Source organism: Hyperolius riggenbachi, chromosome 4, assembly GCF_040937935.1.
Source record: "Hyperolius riggenbachi isolate aHypRig1 chromosome 4, aHypRig1.pri, whole genome shotgun sequence".
Classification (NCBI taxonomy): Eukaryota; Metazoa; Chordata; class Amphibia; order Anura; family Hyperoliidae; genus Hyperolius; species Hyperolius riggenbachi.
This window is the reverse complement of record NC_090649.1, coordinates 139,492,383-139,508,554: the sequence shown is the minus strand read 5'-3', so window position 1 is coordinate 139,508,554 and position 16,172 is coordinate 139,492,383.

Genomic DNA, 16,172 nt, shown 5'->3' with positions numbered 1-16,172 from the left:
CCCTTAGGGACTTGCCCTTCCTATACACAAATCTGGGGGTGGCCTTGCAGACCGACAACAACTGGGGATCCGCAGTAACCATGGGCCAAAACCTGACTATCATATCCCTTAAAATGGTGGATTCACGGCAGTAAGTAGTAATAAAATTCAATTCTCCCCTCTCACCATCATTTATCTTTTCCTTATAAGTTCTCAGTGTTTCTCTTCCCATCCTCCCCACCTCACTGGCCAGTTCCTCACATTTCTTGTGATTGTAACCCCGTTTTACAAAATCATTAGTGAGGAGCTGCGATTGTCTGCGATAAAGCTCATCAGACGAAGTGATTCTTCTCACCCTGATGTATTGACTCTTAGGAAGTCCATCAATAAGGGGCTTCGGGTGACAGCTTGTGGCCAATAAAAAGCCATTTTTATCTGTCTCCTTTCTATACACATCCGTTTCAAAGCTGCCATTCCTTACCCTGACCTCCACATCCAGGAAATGCAAAACCTCTTTGTCATATTCCATCTTAAATTTCAAAGTTTCATGTACACTATTGAGCTCCTCGAAGAACAACAGCAGCTCCTCCTCTGAACCTGTCCATCCAAAAAATAAATCATCAATAAATCTGCAGAACCCCCTGATATTCCCATGGTGGCCCCCATTCAAAATAAATGTGTTTTCAAAATCTAGCATGACAATATTTGCCACCGTGGGGGCATAAGGGGCCCCCATGGGAATACCGAGGGTCTGCAGAAAATAATCACTACCAAATCTGAAATAAGCATGTGAAAGACTGAATTCGAGTATGGTGAGAATGAACAAGAGCAACTCATTAGTGATCCCTTCATTCATCTTCAATCTGTTTTCAACAGCACTTAAAGCTTCATTGTGAATAATGTTGTTATAAAGGTTAACAACGTCCAGACTGACCAGAAAACTCATCAACAACAATCTTGTCCAGCGTGTTTAAAAACTGGGTGGTGTCCCTAAGGCACCTCTCCTCAGCTTTAACAACAGGCTGGAGCCAGGTATCCACAAAGATCCCCAACGGTTCCAAGAGGGAATCTACAGCAGAGACAATAGGCCGCCCAGGGGGATGTAGCAAGTCCTTATGTACCTTGGGCAGTGTATAGAAAACTGGTACCCTGGGTTTATCTTTCTTCAATGCAACACATAACTCATTGCTGATGATATTACCACTAGCTGCCTCATCTAACAATCCATCAATTTCAATCTTAAAGTCCCGAGTAGGGTCCCCTTGTAGTATTCTATACACTGAGTTGTCCATCAACTGTCGTTTGGCCTCCATAATGTAATCACATTTATTTTGCACAACAATTGCCCCCCCCCCCCCCCCCTTATCTGCTTTCTTGATAATGATCGAAGTGTCCCTCTTAAGACTAGTGAGAGCCCTCTGCTCAGCTTTAGATAAATTGTATGACATCTTCCTGGTGGCCAAAGCCTTCTCCGTTTCCACTAACACCGTCTTTTCAAACAGATCAAGAGCAATACTAGTTAGCGGTGCATCCGCATGACTTTTGGACCTCAACTTATCCGGGACGTCCAGCCCTTTAGCAGCACTACCTGTAGCAATGTCTCTAGTTGCTCTATTCAACACATGCCAGGCCCGCCACTTGACATTCCGTGTAAACTTGTATAAATCCACCTTTGCATCAAACATTCTAATACCACATGTGGGCACAAATCCCAACCCTTTGGTTAGGACCACGTTTTCCATGGGGGTCAGATGTCTGTGGGAGATGTTTATCACTCCCTGATCTCTATCAAACATACTCTGATTACGTTGGGCAATTTCACTCGCCCCAGCCAACATAGTCCTTTCAATAATGACATCAGACCTGGTTGCATCTGCCGTTCTCACGCTGTCATACTCACTCACAGCGGAGGCGGCAGGGAGTTCAATGCTCACCACTGATGATGTGCCCCGACACATGGCTGTTAGCGCTGGCTCCTGGTGAATGGACGAGGAGTCGGTATGGCGTTCTGTCCTCTCCTCTCTCCTCTGCCGCGACCTCTTCCTCTTCCTGCGCCGGCCCCTCCCCTTCCTCTGAGCTGTCTGTCGCTCCCCACTCTCGATTCCGGAGGCTGGGTATGGGGAAAAGGGGCAGCGTATTCGCCCTCACTCGCCGAGAAATCAGAATCTGAGACCCCCTCCACTGGCGGTGGATTCCTGTTCAACTGACGTCCTAGTCTCCGGATTAGCTTCCAGGTATAAACTTTATTCCGCTCGTAGTCCTGGGCGTCCCTTTTAAATTTCTCGATTTTACCTTTCAGTATGCTCTCCTTAAAATCATTAATGTTGATTTCTAGTTGTTCTTTAAATGCATCATATGCCACCAGGGTGTCTTTGGCCAACAATTCAGCTGTTAATTTGTTTACTTCTTTCTGTGCCTCCACAATCTGCGGATGTAAATACTGGACTGTTAACAACATAAGATCCTGAGAGCACTTGTTCAGTATCCCATACCACTTGGCAAGAAATTCAGGGTTGTCTTTGCACAGTAGAGGTGAAAGGACGATTCTTAATCCTCGGGGGATTCTGTCCACCTTAATATATTCAGTGAGTGTGGAAGCATGCAGGGACAATGTCACCTCCTTTCTTATAGCTGCCTCCAACTGCGTTTTGATACTTTCTACTGGATTCACCTGTGACCCAGCAAAGGTGTATCTGACAGAATCTCCCAGTTCCAATATAGCTGTTCTTTCCTCCAAAGATATGCTGTGGTACTCCGCTTGATTGTCGCTTGTACTCACAATATCAGATAACGACATTTCGTTCCCTGTAGCCTCGTCCAGACAGGGTGACTCTTCAAGTCAACAGTATGCACAGGGGTGTCTGCGGGCCTCAGGCAATGGTAATATCACGGGGAGTTCCTATGGCAAGGAGGGTCACCAATCCTCCTCAAATCCAGTCATTCCACACAATCTCCATAAGGAACTCGCCCCTCTACGGATTCTTATCCAACGATGATGTTTATTACTGCCGTGAATCCACCATTTTAAGGGATATGATAGTCAGGTTTTGGCCCATGGTTACTGCGGATCCCCAGTTGTTGTCGGTCTGCAAGGCCACCCCCAGATTTGTGTATAGGAAGGGCAAGTCCCTAAGGGATCATCTCGTTCGGGCTGACATTGGTAGACCCGAGGGGGCGAAACAAATGTTTTTGGGTACCCCTAAAAAGGGTACTTTCCCTTGCTTACATTGTCAACACTGTAACAACATAATTAAAGGGCCTAAGGTCCATCATCCTCGGTCAGGTGAGGGTATATCGCTGAGGGATTATGCCACCTGTGACACAAAGGTGTTGTTTATTTCATTAAGTGTCCCTGTGGTCTGGCCTATGTGGGACAGACCACGAGGGATATCAAGACCAGATTAAATGAGCACAAAAGTAGCATTAAAAAACCAAAAAAGGTCACAGGGGGTGAGCAAGAGGATCCTAGAAAGGATCCACCACTTGCTAGGCATTTTTTTGAGCAGGGCCACAGTGTGAGTCAATTGCGCTGGCAGGTCCTGGAGGTGGTCCCTAGACATGATGGTAGAGATCATGTTAGGGAACTGTTAAGGAGGGAGGCCTGGTGGATAGATAGGCTGGGGACGCAGTCGCCGGGGGGCTTGAATGAGGACTTCAGCCTCAGGTGTTTCCTATAGAATTAGCTGTTCATAAAATGTAGACGTAGAGTTAAATGCAATAGGTATGAGCTCCACCCCCTTATACAAGGTGTGGTCAGGTATGATGAGTGTATAAATGTGTTATTCCTGTGAGAAACTTCGAGCACTTGAGAAAGGGCACCATGCCCGAAACGTTGTGCTGGTAGTGACATGCTGTGTATACTTGCTGTAACACTTCAATAAACATCATCGTTGGATAAGAATCCGCAGAGGGTCGAGTTCCTTATGGAGATTGTGTGGAATGACTGGATTTGAGGAGGATTGGTGACCCTCCTTGCCATAGGAACTCCCGTGATATTACCATTGCCTGAGGCCCGCAGACACCCCTGTGCATACTGTTGACTTGAAGAGTCACCCTGTCTGGACGAGGCTACAGGGAACGAAATGTCGTTATCTGATATTGTGAGTACAAGCGACAATCAAGCGGAGTACCACAGCATATCTTTGGAGGAAAGAACAGCTATATTGGAACTGGGAGATTCTGTCATATACACCTTTGCTGGGTCACAGGTGAATCCAGTAGAAAGTATCAAAACGCAGTTGGAGGCAGCTATAAGAAAGGAGGTGACATTGTCCCTGCATGCTTCCACACTCACTGAATATATTAAGGTGGACAGAATCCCCCGAGGATTAAGAATCGTTCTTTCACCTCTACTGTGCAAAGACAACCCTGAATTTCTTGCCAAGTGGTATGGGATACTGAACAAGTGCTCTCAGGATCTTATGTTGTTAACAGTCCAGTATTTACATCCGCAGATTGTGGAGGCACAGAAAGAAGTAAACAAATTAACAGCTGAATTGTTGGCCAAAGACACCCTGGTGGCATATGATGCATTTAAAGAACAACTAGAAATCAACATTAATGATTTTAAGGAGAGCATACTGAAAGGTAAAATCGAGAAATTTAAAAGGGACGCCCAGGACTACGAGCGGAATAAAGTTTATACCTGGAAGCTAATCCAGAGACTAGGACGTCAGTTGAACAGGAATCCACCGCCAGTGGAGGGGGTCTCAGATTCTGATTTCTCGGCGAGTGAGGGCGAATACGCTGCCCCTTTTCCCCATACCCAGCCCCTGGAATCGAGAGGGGGGAGCGACAGACAGCTCAGAGGAAGGGGAGGGGCCGGCGCAGGAAGAGGAAGAGGTCGCGGCAGAGGAGAGAGGAGAGGACAGAACGCCATACCGACTCCTCGTCCATTCACCAGGAGCCAGCGCTAACAGCCATGTGTCGGGGCACATCATCAGTGGTGAGCATTGAACTCCCTGCCGCCTCCGCTGTGAGTGAGTATGACAGCGTGAGAACGGCAGATGCAACCAGGTCTGATGTCATTATTGAAAGGACTATGTTGGCTGGGGCGAGTGAAATTGCCTAACGTAATCAGAGTATGTTTGATAGAGATCAGGGAGTGATAAACATCTCCCACAGACATCTGACCCCCATGGAAAACGTGGTCCTAACCAAAGGGTTGGGATTTGTGCCCACATGTGGTATTAGAATGTTTGATGCAAAGGTGGATTTATACAAGTTTACACGGAATGTCAAGTGGCGGGCCTGGCATGTGTTGAATAGAGCAACTAGAGACATTGCTACAGGTAGTGCTGCTAAAGGGCTGGACGTCCCGGATAAGTTGAGGTCCAAAAGTCATGCGGATGCACCGCTAACTAGTATTGCTCTTGATCTGTTTGAAAAGACGGTGTTAGTGGAAACGGAGAAGGCTTTGGCCACCAGGAAGATGTCATACAATTTATCTAAAGCTGAGCAGAGGGCTCTCACTAGTCTTAAGAGGGACACTTCGATCATTATCAAGAAAGCAGATAAGGGGGGGGGGCAATTGTTGTGCAAAATAAATGTGATTACATTATGGAGGCCAAACGACAGTTGATGGACAACTCAGTGTATAGAATACTACAAGGGGACCCTACTCGGGACTTTAAGATTGAAATTGATGGATTGTTAGATGAGGCAGCTAGTGGTAATATCATCAGCAATGAGTTATGTGTTGCATTGAAGAAAGATAAACCCAGGGTACCAGTTTTCTATACACTGCCCAAGGTACATAAGGACTTGCTACATCCCCCTGGGCGGCCTTTTGTCTCTGCTGTAGATTCCCTCTTGGAACCGTTGGGGATCTTTGTGGATACCTGGCTCCAGCCTGTTGTTAAAGCTGAGGAGAGGTGCCTTAGGGACACCACCCAGTTTTTAAACACGCTGGACAAGATTGTTGTTGATGAGTTGAGTTTTCTGGTCAGTCTGGACGTTGTTAACCTTTATAACAACATTATTCACAATGAAGCTTTAAGTGCTGTTGAAAACAGATTGAAGATGAATGAAGGGATCACTAATGAGTTGCTCTTGTTCATTCTCACCATACTCGAATTCAGTCTTTCACATGCTTATTTCAGATTTGGTAGTGATTATTTTCTGCAGACCCTCGGTATTCCCATGGGGGCCCCTTATGCCCCCACGGTGGCAAATATTGTCATGCTGGATTTTGAAAACACATTTATTTTGAATGGGGGCCACCATGGGAATATCAGGGGGTTCTGCAGATTTATTGATGATTTATTTTTTGGATGGACAGGTTCAGAGGAGGAGCTGCTGTTGTTCTTCGAGGAGCTCAATAGTGTACATGAAACTTTGAAATTTAAGATGGAATATGACAAAGAGGTTTTGCATTTCCTGGATGTGGAGGTCAGGGTAAGGAATGGCAGCTTTGAAACGGATGTGTATAGAAAGGAGACAGATAAAAATGGCTTTTTATTGGCCACAAGCTGTCACCCGAAGCCCCTTATTGATGGACTTCCTAAGAGTCAATACATCAGGGTGAGAAGAATCACTTCGTCTGATGAGCTTTATCGCAGACAATCACAGCTCCTCACTAATGATTTTGTAAAACGGGGTTACAATCGCAAGAAATGTGAGGAACTGGCCAGTGAGGTGGGGAGGATGGGAAGAGAAACACTGAGAACTTATAAGGAAAAGATAAATGATGGTGAGAGGGGAGAATTGAATTTTATTACTACTTACTGCCGTGAATCCACCATTTTAAGGGATATGATAGTCAGGTTTTGGCCCATGGTTACTGCGGATCCCCAGTTGTTGTCGGTCTGCAAGGCCACCCCCAGATTTGTGTATAGGAAGGGCAAGTCCCTAAGGGATCATCTCGTTCGGGCTGACATTGGTAGACCCGAGGGGGCGAAACAAATGTTTTTGGGTACCCCTAAAAAGGGTACTTTCCCTTGCTTACATTGTCAACACTGTAACAACATAATTAAAGGGCCTAAGGTCCATCATCCTCGGTCAGGTGAGGGTATATCGCTGAGGGATTATGCCACCTGTGACACAAAAGGTGTTGTTTATTTCATTAAGTGTCCCTGTGGTCTGGCCTATGTGGGACAGACCACGAGGGATATCAAGACCAGATTAAATGAGCACAAAAGTAGCATTAAAAAACCAAAAAAGGTCACAGGGGGTGAGCAAGAGGATCCTAGAAAGGATCCACCACTTGCTAGGCATTTTTTTGAGCAGGGCCACAGTGTGAGTCAATTGCGCTGGCAGGTCCTGGAGGTGGTCCCTAGACATGATGGTAGAGATCATGTTAGGGAACTGTTAAGGAGGGAGGCCTGGTGGATAGATAGGCTGGGGACGCAGTCGCCGGGGGGCTTGAATGAGGACTTCAGCCTCAGGTGTTTCCTATAGAATTAGCTGTTCATAAAATGTAGACGTAGAGTTAAATGCAATAGGTATGAGCTCCACCCCCTTATACAAGGTGTGGTCAGGTATGATGAGTGTATAAATGTGTTATTCCTGTGAGAAACTTCGAGCACTTGAGAAAGGGCACCATGCCCGAAACGTTGTGCTGGTAGTGACATGCTGTGTATACTTGCTGTAACACTTCAATAAACATCATCGTTGGATAAGAATCCGCAGAGGGTCGAGTTCCTTATGGAGATTGTGTGGAATGACTGGATTTGAGGAGGATTGGTGACCCTCCTTGCCATAGGAACTCCCCGTGATATTACCATTGCCTGAGGCCCGCAGACACCCCTGTGCATACTGTTGTATTGTAGTACACCACCCACTGCTATGTGCAAACTCTGTGTAGCGGGACGAATGTTCGGCAGGTTAACTGCTACCGCCACCCTGCTGCCTACACCTTGCTTTCCTAGTGCCCAAGGCCATGGCCTGTGTGGCATTGCCTAAAATCCGGATCACATCGTCGAATGGCTATTTGAGCCTCATCCAGCCTTGTAGCCCTAGAAGAAACTGTGTTGCCTGTACTTGCAGTGCTTTCATCTCTGAAGCTGACTAGAGTTGGGCCGAACGGTTCGCCTGCGAACGGTTCCATGCGAACTTCAGTGGTTCGCGTTCGCGTCCCGCAGGCAAACCTTTGCGGAAGTTCGGTTCGCCCCATAATGCACATGGAGGGTCAACTTTGACCCTTTACATCACAGTCAGCAGGCCCAGTATAGCCAATTAGGCTACACTAGCCCCTGGAGCCCCACCCCCCCTTATATAAGGCAGGCAGCGGCGGCCATTACGGCCACTCGTGTGCCTGCATTAGTCAGAGTAGGGCGAGCTGCTGCAGACTGTCTCTCAGGGAAAGATTAGTTAGGCTTAGCTTGTTCCTGTCTGGCTGCATACCTGTTCTGTGAACCCACCACTGCATACCTGTGCTGTGAACCCACCACTGCATACCTGTGCTGTGAACCCACCACTGCATACCTGTTCTGTTCAGTGGACCCGCCACTGTATACCTGTTCATTGAACCCACCACTGCATACCTGTGCTGTGAACCCACCACTGCATACCTGTGCTGTGAACCCACCACTGCATACCTGTGCTGTGAACCCACCACTGCATACCTGTTCTGTTCAGTGGACCCGCCACTGCATACCTGTTCTGTTTAGTGAACCGCCACTGTATACCTGTTCTGTTTAGTGAACCCGCCACTGCATACCTGTTCTGTTCAGTGGACCCACCGCATCAGTGCGCATACCTGTGCAGTTAAGTGAACCCGCCACTGCATACCTGTTCTGTTCAGTGGACCCGCCACTGCATACCTGTTCTGTTTAGTGAACCCGCCACTGCATACCTGTTCTGTTCAGTGAACCCACCGCATCAGTGCGCATACCTGTGCAGTTAAGTGAACCCGCCACTGCATACCTGTTCTGTTCAGTGAACCGCCACTGTATACCTGTTCTGTTTAGTGAACCCGCCACTGCATACCTGTTCTGTTCAGTGGACCCGCCACTGCATACCTGTTCTGTTCAGTGAACCCACTGCATCAGTGCGCATACCTGTGCAGTTAAGTGAACCCGCCACTGCATACCTGTTCTGTTCAGTGGACCCGCCACTGCATACCTGTTCTGTTTAGTGAACCGCCACTGTATACCTGTTCTGTTTAGTGAACCCGCCACTGCATACCTGTTCTGTTCAGTGAACCCACCGCATCAGTGCGCATACCTGTGCAGTTAAGTGAACCCGCCACTGCATACCTGTTCTGTTCAGTGGACCCGCCACTGCATACCTGTTCTGTTTAGTGAACCGCCACTGTATACCTGTTCTGTTTAGTGAACCCGCCACTGCATACCTGTTCTGTTCAGTGGACCCGCCACTGCATACCTGTTCTGTTTAGTGAACCCGCCACTGCATACCTGTTCTGTTCAGTGGACCCGCCACTGCATACCTGTTCTGTTTAGTGAACCCACCACTGCATACCTGTTCTGTTCAGTGGACCCGCCACTGTATACCTGTTCATTGAACCCACCACTGCATACCTGTGCTGTGAACCCACCACTGCATACCTGTGCTGTGAACCCACCACTGCATACCTGTTCTGTTCAGTGGACCCGCCACTGCATACCTGTTCTGTTTAGTGAACCGCCACTGTATACCTGTTCTGTTTAGTGAACCCGCCACTGCATACCTGTTCTGTTCAGTGGACCCACCGCATCAGTGCGCATACCTGTGCAGTTAAGTGAACCCGCCACTGCATACCTGTTCTGTTCAGTGAACCGCCACTGTATACCTGTTCTGTTTAGTGAACCCGCCACTGCATACCTGTTCTGTTCAGTGAACCCACCGCATCAGTGCGCATACCTGTGCAGTTAAGTGAACCCGCCACTGCATACCTGTTCTGTTCAGTGGACCCGCCACTGCATACCTGTTCTGTTTAGTGAACCGCCACTGTATACCTGTTCTGTTTAGTGAACCCGCCACTGCATACCTGTTCTGTTCAGTGAACCCACCGCATCAGTGCGCATACCTGTGCAGTTAAGTGAACCCGCCACTGCATACCTGTTCTGTTCAGTGGACCCGCCACTGCATACCTGTTCTGTTTAGTGAACCGCCACTGTATACCTGTTCTGTTTAGTGAACCCGCCACTGCATACCTGTTCTGTTCAGTGGACCCGCCACTGCATACCTGTTCTGTGAACCCGCCACTGTATACCTGTTCTGTTCAGTGAACCCACCGCATCAGTGCGCATACCTGTGCAGTTAAGTGAACCCACCTACCTACGTGAGTGCACGCAGTGTGATATACCACTCCGTGCATACCCGATATGGACAAAACAGGTAGAGGAAGAGGTAGTGGCAGAGCCAGAGGAAGGCCACCCGGCAGGTCTGCGCGAGGTCGTGTAAATGTAATTTCGTGTGGACCTGGCCCACAGTACAGTGCTCGGAAGAAGGCACGTCCCATCACCTCCCAAGATTGTCAGGACGTGGTTGAGTATTTAGCGACACAGAACACCTCATCTTGCTCAGCCACCAGTGCTACTACTAGCACCACTTCCGCTGCATTTGACACTTCGCAAGAATTATTTAGTGGTGAAATCACTGATGCACAGCCATTGTTGTTACAGCCAGATGAATTTTCACCAGCTCATATGTCTGAGTTACGCGGCAACATTATGGATGTAACGTGTAAGGAGGATGAAGGACCTACTGATGTTGGTGCATGTTTGGATTTGTCTGAGGCAAGCGAAGCTGGGCAGGATGATGACGATGATAGGGATCCTCTGTATGTACCCAATAGAGGAGATGAAGAGGGGGACAGTTCAGAGGGGGAGTCAGAGAGTAGGAGGAGGAGAGAAGTTGCTGAAAGAAGCTGGGGCAGCTCTTCGTCAGAAACAGCTGGTGGCAGTGTCCGGCACCATGTATTGCCACCTATGTACAGCCAGCCAACTTGCCCTTCAGCATCAGCTGCTGAGGTCCCCATAGTGCCCACATCCCAGGGTGGCTCAGCGGTGTGGAAATTTTTTAATGTGTGTGCCTCAGATCGGACCAAAGCCATCTGTTCGCTCTGCCAACAAAAATTGAGCCGTGGAAAGGCCAACACTCACGTAGGGACAAGTGCCTTACGAAGGCACCTGGAGAAAAGGCACAAACAGCAATGGGATGGCCACCTGAGCAAAAGCAGCAGCAGCACACAAAAGCAAAGCCACCCTCCTTCTCCTCTTCCTCCTCCATCAGGTGCATTATCTGCTTCTGCCGCTTTCTCCCTTCCACCTTCACAGGCACCCTCCTCCACTCCGCCTCTGCCCTTGAGCGGTTCCTGCTCCTCTGCCCACAGCAGCAGTCAGGTGTCCGTGAAGGAAATGTTTGAGCGGAAGAAGCCAATTTCGGCCAGTCACCCCCTTGCCCGGCGTCTGACAGCTGGCGTGGCGGAACTGTTAGCTCGGCAGCTGTTACCATACCGGCTGGTGGACTCTGAGGCCTTCCGTAAATTTGTGGCCATCGGAACACCGCAGTGGAAGATGCCAGGCCGCACTTATTTTTCGAGAAAGGCCATACCCCAACTGCACCGTGAAGTTGAGAGGCAAGTGGTGTCATCTCTTGCGAAGAGCGTTGGGTCAAGGGTACACCTGACCACGGATGCCTGGTCTGCCAAGCACGGGCAGGGCCGCTACATTACCTACACAGCCCATTGGGTGAACCTGGTGGTGAACGATGGCAAGCAGGGCGCAGCGGACCAAATTGTGACACCTCCACGGCTTGCAGGCAGGCCTCCTGCCACCTCCTCTCCTCCTGCTACATGCTCTTCGCTGTCCTCCTCCTCCTTGGCTGAGTGGCAGTTCTCCTCTCCAGCTACACAGCCCCAGCTCCGCAGGGCCTATGCTGCATGCCAGGTACGACGGTGTCACGCCATCTTAGACATGGCTTGTCTCAAAGCGGAGAGTCACACTGGAGCAGCTCTCCTGGCTGCTCTTAAGAAACAGGTGGATGAGTGGCTGACCCCGCACCACCTGGAGATAGGCAACGTGGTGTGCGACAACGGCAGCAATCTGCTTGCCGCTTTGCATATGGGGAAGCTGACACACATACCCTGCATGGCACATGTCATGAATCTAGTGGTTCAAAGATTTGTGGCAAAGTACCCTGGCTTAGCGAATGTCCTGAAGCAGGCCAGGAAGTTCTGTGGGCATTTGAGGCGGTCTTACACAGCCATGGCACGCTTTGCGGAAATTCAGCGCAAAAACAACATGCCGGTGAGACGCCTCATTTGCGATAGCCCGACTCGCTGGAACTCGACCCTGCTCATGTTCTCCCGCCTGCTAGAACAGAAGAAAGCCGTGACCCACTACCTCTACAACTACAGTAGAATGAAACAGTCTGGGAAGATGGGGATGTTCTGGCCCGACAACTGGACACTGATGGAGAATGCATGCAGGCTCATGCGGCCGTTTGAGGAGGTGACCAACCTGGTGAGCCGCAGTGAGGGCACCATCAGCGACTTAATTCCCTACGCTTACTTCTTGGAGCGTGCTGTGCGTAGAGTGGCGGATGAAGCTGTGAATGAGCATGACCAGGAACCGTTACGGCAGGAACAGGCATGGGACCAATTTTCATCAGACCCAGCTGTTTCCTCAACACCTGCGGCAGCACAGAGGGGGGAGGAGGAGGAAGAAGAGAAGTCGTGTGCAGAAGACGAATCAGACTCAGAGGATGATGAGCAAGGTGTTTCTTTGGGGGAGGAGGAGGAGGAGGAGGAGGGGACAGTGGCAGGAGAACAACCTCAGCAGGCATCGCAAGGGGCTTGTGCTGCTCAACCTTCCCGTGGTATTGTTCGCGGCTGGGGGGAGGAGGTTGACTTACCTGACGTCACTGAGGAAGAGCAAGAGGAGATGGAGGGTACTGGATCCGACTTTGTGCAGATGTCGTCTTTTATGCTGTCCTGCCTGTTGAGGGACCCCCGTATAAAAAACCTCAAGGGGAATGAGCTGTACTGGGTGGCCACACTACTAGACCCTCGGTACAGGCACAAAGTGGCGGACCTGTTACCAACTCACCGGAAGGTGGAAAGGATGCAGCACATGCAGAACCAGCTGTCAACTATGCTTTACAATGCCTTTAAGGGTGATGTGACGGCACAACGCCAGCAAGGTACCACTGCCACTAATCCTCCTCCTGTGTCCACGCAGTCAAAGACAGGACGCTCCAGCGATCTCATGGTGATGTCGGACATGCGGACATTCTTTAGTCCAACGCCTCGCCGTAGCCCTTCCGGATCCACCCTCCACCAACGCCTGGAACGGCAGGTAGCCGACTACCTGGCCTTAAGTGTGGATGTAGACACTGCTGTGAACAGCGATGAGGAACCCTTGAACTACTGGGTGCGCAGGCTTGACCTGTGGCCAGAGCTGTCCCAATTTGCCATCCAACTTCTCTCCTGCCCTGCCGCAAGCGTCCTCTCAGAAAGGACCTTCAGCGCAGCTGGAGGCATTGTCACAGAGAAGAGAAGTCGCCTAAGTCACAAAAGTGTTAAGTACCTCACCTTTATCAAAATGAATGAGGCATGGATCCCGGAGGGCTGCTGCCCGCCCCAAGACTAAGTCAGTCCCCGCACATACAGCATCTCTGCCTGCACGCCGTGTGACTGGCTGCCTGGCCTGCCCCAAGAAGACTAAGTCGCTCCCAGTCCCTCCACACAGCATGTCTGCCTGCAGGCCGCTTGACTACCTTCTCCGCCACCACCAACAGGGTCCGGGACTCCAGGCGGATTGCTGAATTTTTTAGGCCGCTGCTAGCAGCGGCCGCTGTAATAATTTTTCGGGTGCGTGTACATGACTGCCTAATTTTTCTGGCTGCACTGCGGGCAGCTGCAACAACAAAAGAAAAGGCATGTACATGCGCCCATTCCCCTTCGTGATCATTACCTTGCCGTGGTGAAGGGGCTTGCGTATCACAATGGAGCAATGACCGGCGCCTAGATGAGTGTCTCGGGGGGCACACCCACGATAATAAGGTCGTTGCCTCATTGTGGTCAGACCAAATTTGATCAGCTGGACAGTCACTGTTCTGTCATTCAGCTACATCAGCCAGGTGACCATATGGGCTGTAAAGCCACCAAAACCTGCACTCTCGCCATGGTGCGCACCAGTAAAGCACGGCTGTCACAACACAAACAGCTGTTTGCGGTGCGTTACACGATGAGTTTGGTGTGTCAGTGTGAAGCAGTACCTTAATTACACTACCTGATTGATGTATACACATGCAAGATGTTTGAAAGCACTTTAGGCCTGTCATTTAGCATTCAATGTGATTTCTGCCCTTAAAACGCTGCTTTGCGTCAAATCCAGATTTTTCCCGGGGACTTTTGGCATGTATCCCACTCCGCCATCCCCCCCTCCAGGTGTTAGACCCCTTGAAACATCTTTTCCATCACTTTTGTGGCCAGCATAATTATTTTTTTTTTTCAAAGTTCGCATCCCCATTGAAGTCTATTGCGGTTCGCGAACTTTAACGCGAACCGAACCTTTCGCGAAAGTTCGCGAACCCGGTTCGCGAACCGAAAATCGGAGGTTCGGCCCAACTCTAAAGCTGACTCCAATTTTAGACAAATAACAAGTATGCACAAATAACAAGTTTATGAATGTTCATGGTCACAGGTAGCAGTGGGTGAATTGGGTTTAATAATTAAACTTTGTTTTGAGGCTCCTTTCATACTTACCGCATTGTATCATGGTACTCTACCCCACCGCAGCTTGTCACAGTGGTCATTAATGTGTGTGAGACATGCCACAGTACCCGCCGTGGGACACAATGCGGTGGAACTGGTCGGGCCGATGCAGAGGCTACAATGCATTGCTGCTCGGTGTGTGTAGTACAGGAAACACGGGAAGTCAATGACAATACAAACATTTTAAATTGTTTTCCGTGGTAGCAGTGCGGTGCACATTTGCAGATGAATATATACGGGTGATGTATTTCCTGTTCGGCTGTGTGCATGTGACTGAGGGGTAAGACTTGTTGGGGGGTGTCAATCCAGTAACCTTGACGGCGCAGTCTGTTGTATGTTAACAAATGCATGTAATGGTGCAGTGCAGTGCGCTGTGTTAGGCTCTTATGCTGTGCGCAAATTACACCACACATTGGGGTTGATTCACTAAACCGTGCTATGACAAATAGCACACCTTATCAAAGATATCACACCTTATCAAAGTTAACACGCCTTATCAGAGTAGCATAGCGAACGCTATAAACTTATGCCTGCTAATTAGCAATGGCACTTGTCCTGCCCTGAGCCCCTGCGGGTTCACAGCGCTTGCTATGCTACTCTGATAAGGCGTGTCAATGTTAATAAGGTGTGATATCTTTGATAAGGTGTGCTATTAGTCATATCACGGTTTAGTGAATCAAGCCCAAGGTATGCTATTTTTCATAGCACGGTTTAGTGAATCAACCACAATGTGTGAAAGGAGCTTTCCCAAGATCACAGCAATTCTGTAAAACTGAGTGCAGAGTGTAGTGCTGAGACTGCATATCAGCAATCTTCCTATTAGCCTGTAGACTACTTTCATTTTCTTTCTGTGAACCTCTGGTGTGAGTCCAGGGCTGTTTTTACCATAAGGCACTGTAGGAACATGCCTATAGGCCTGGTGATGGAAAGGCAGCTCACTCTCCTAGAGCGCCGCTCTCCCTCCTTCGCTATGAAGAGTCCTGATGAGAATGTAAATGAGTTTACTTGCCCTGCTCTTAGCATTCCACTGATGAGATCCCCCTTCAGTCAGGAGCACCTCTAGCTACTTTATACTTGACGTGGAGGAACTTCTAGCTACTTAATACGGAGGATGCTTCTGGCCTAATACTAAGTACAGGGCCGGATTTGTACTTTCCAGTACCATAGGCCTGCTGTCACCATCCGCCTCAACCATCCGCCCCCCCCCACCACCACCACCACCACCACCACCACCAAAAAATATTCTGTGCAACACTCAAACTTGCGATCACTGGTTTGAATGGGCTCATTTCAGTTGTGCTGCTCTGCCCCCCATTCAGCAAATAATTCCTGTAATTTGCGCTCCTGCCCGAATGTGCACTGCAGCCGATAGTGTTCTGGGCATGCATACTTGAGAAATGATGCTGATGTATGACCAGTACTTGTCAGGAATGCATAACACTGTACCGGCCTCAGTTGCTGTGCACATCTGGGCAGGAGCGAGAAATTACAGGGAGCGCGAGTGGCCAGAGCATGCGCTGCTTCTTTGTCC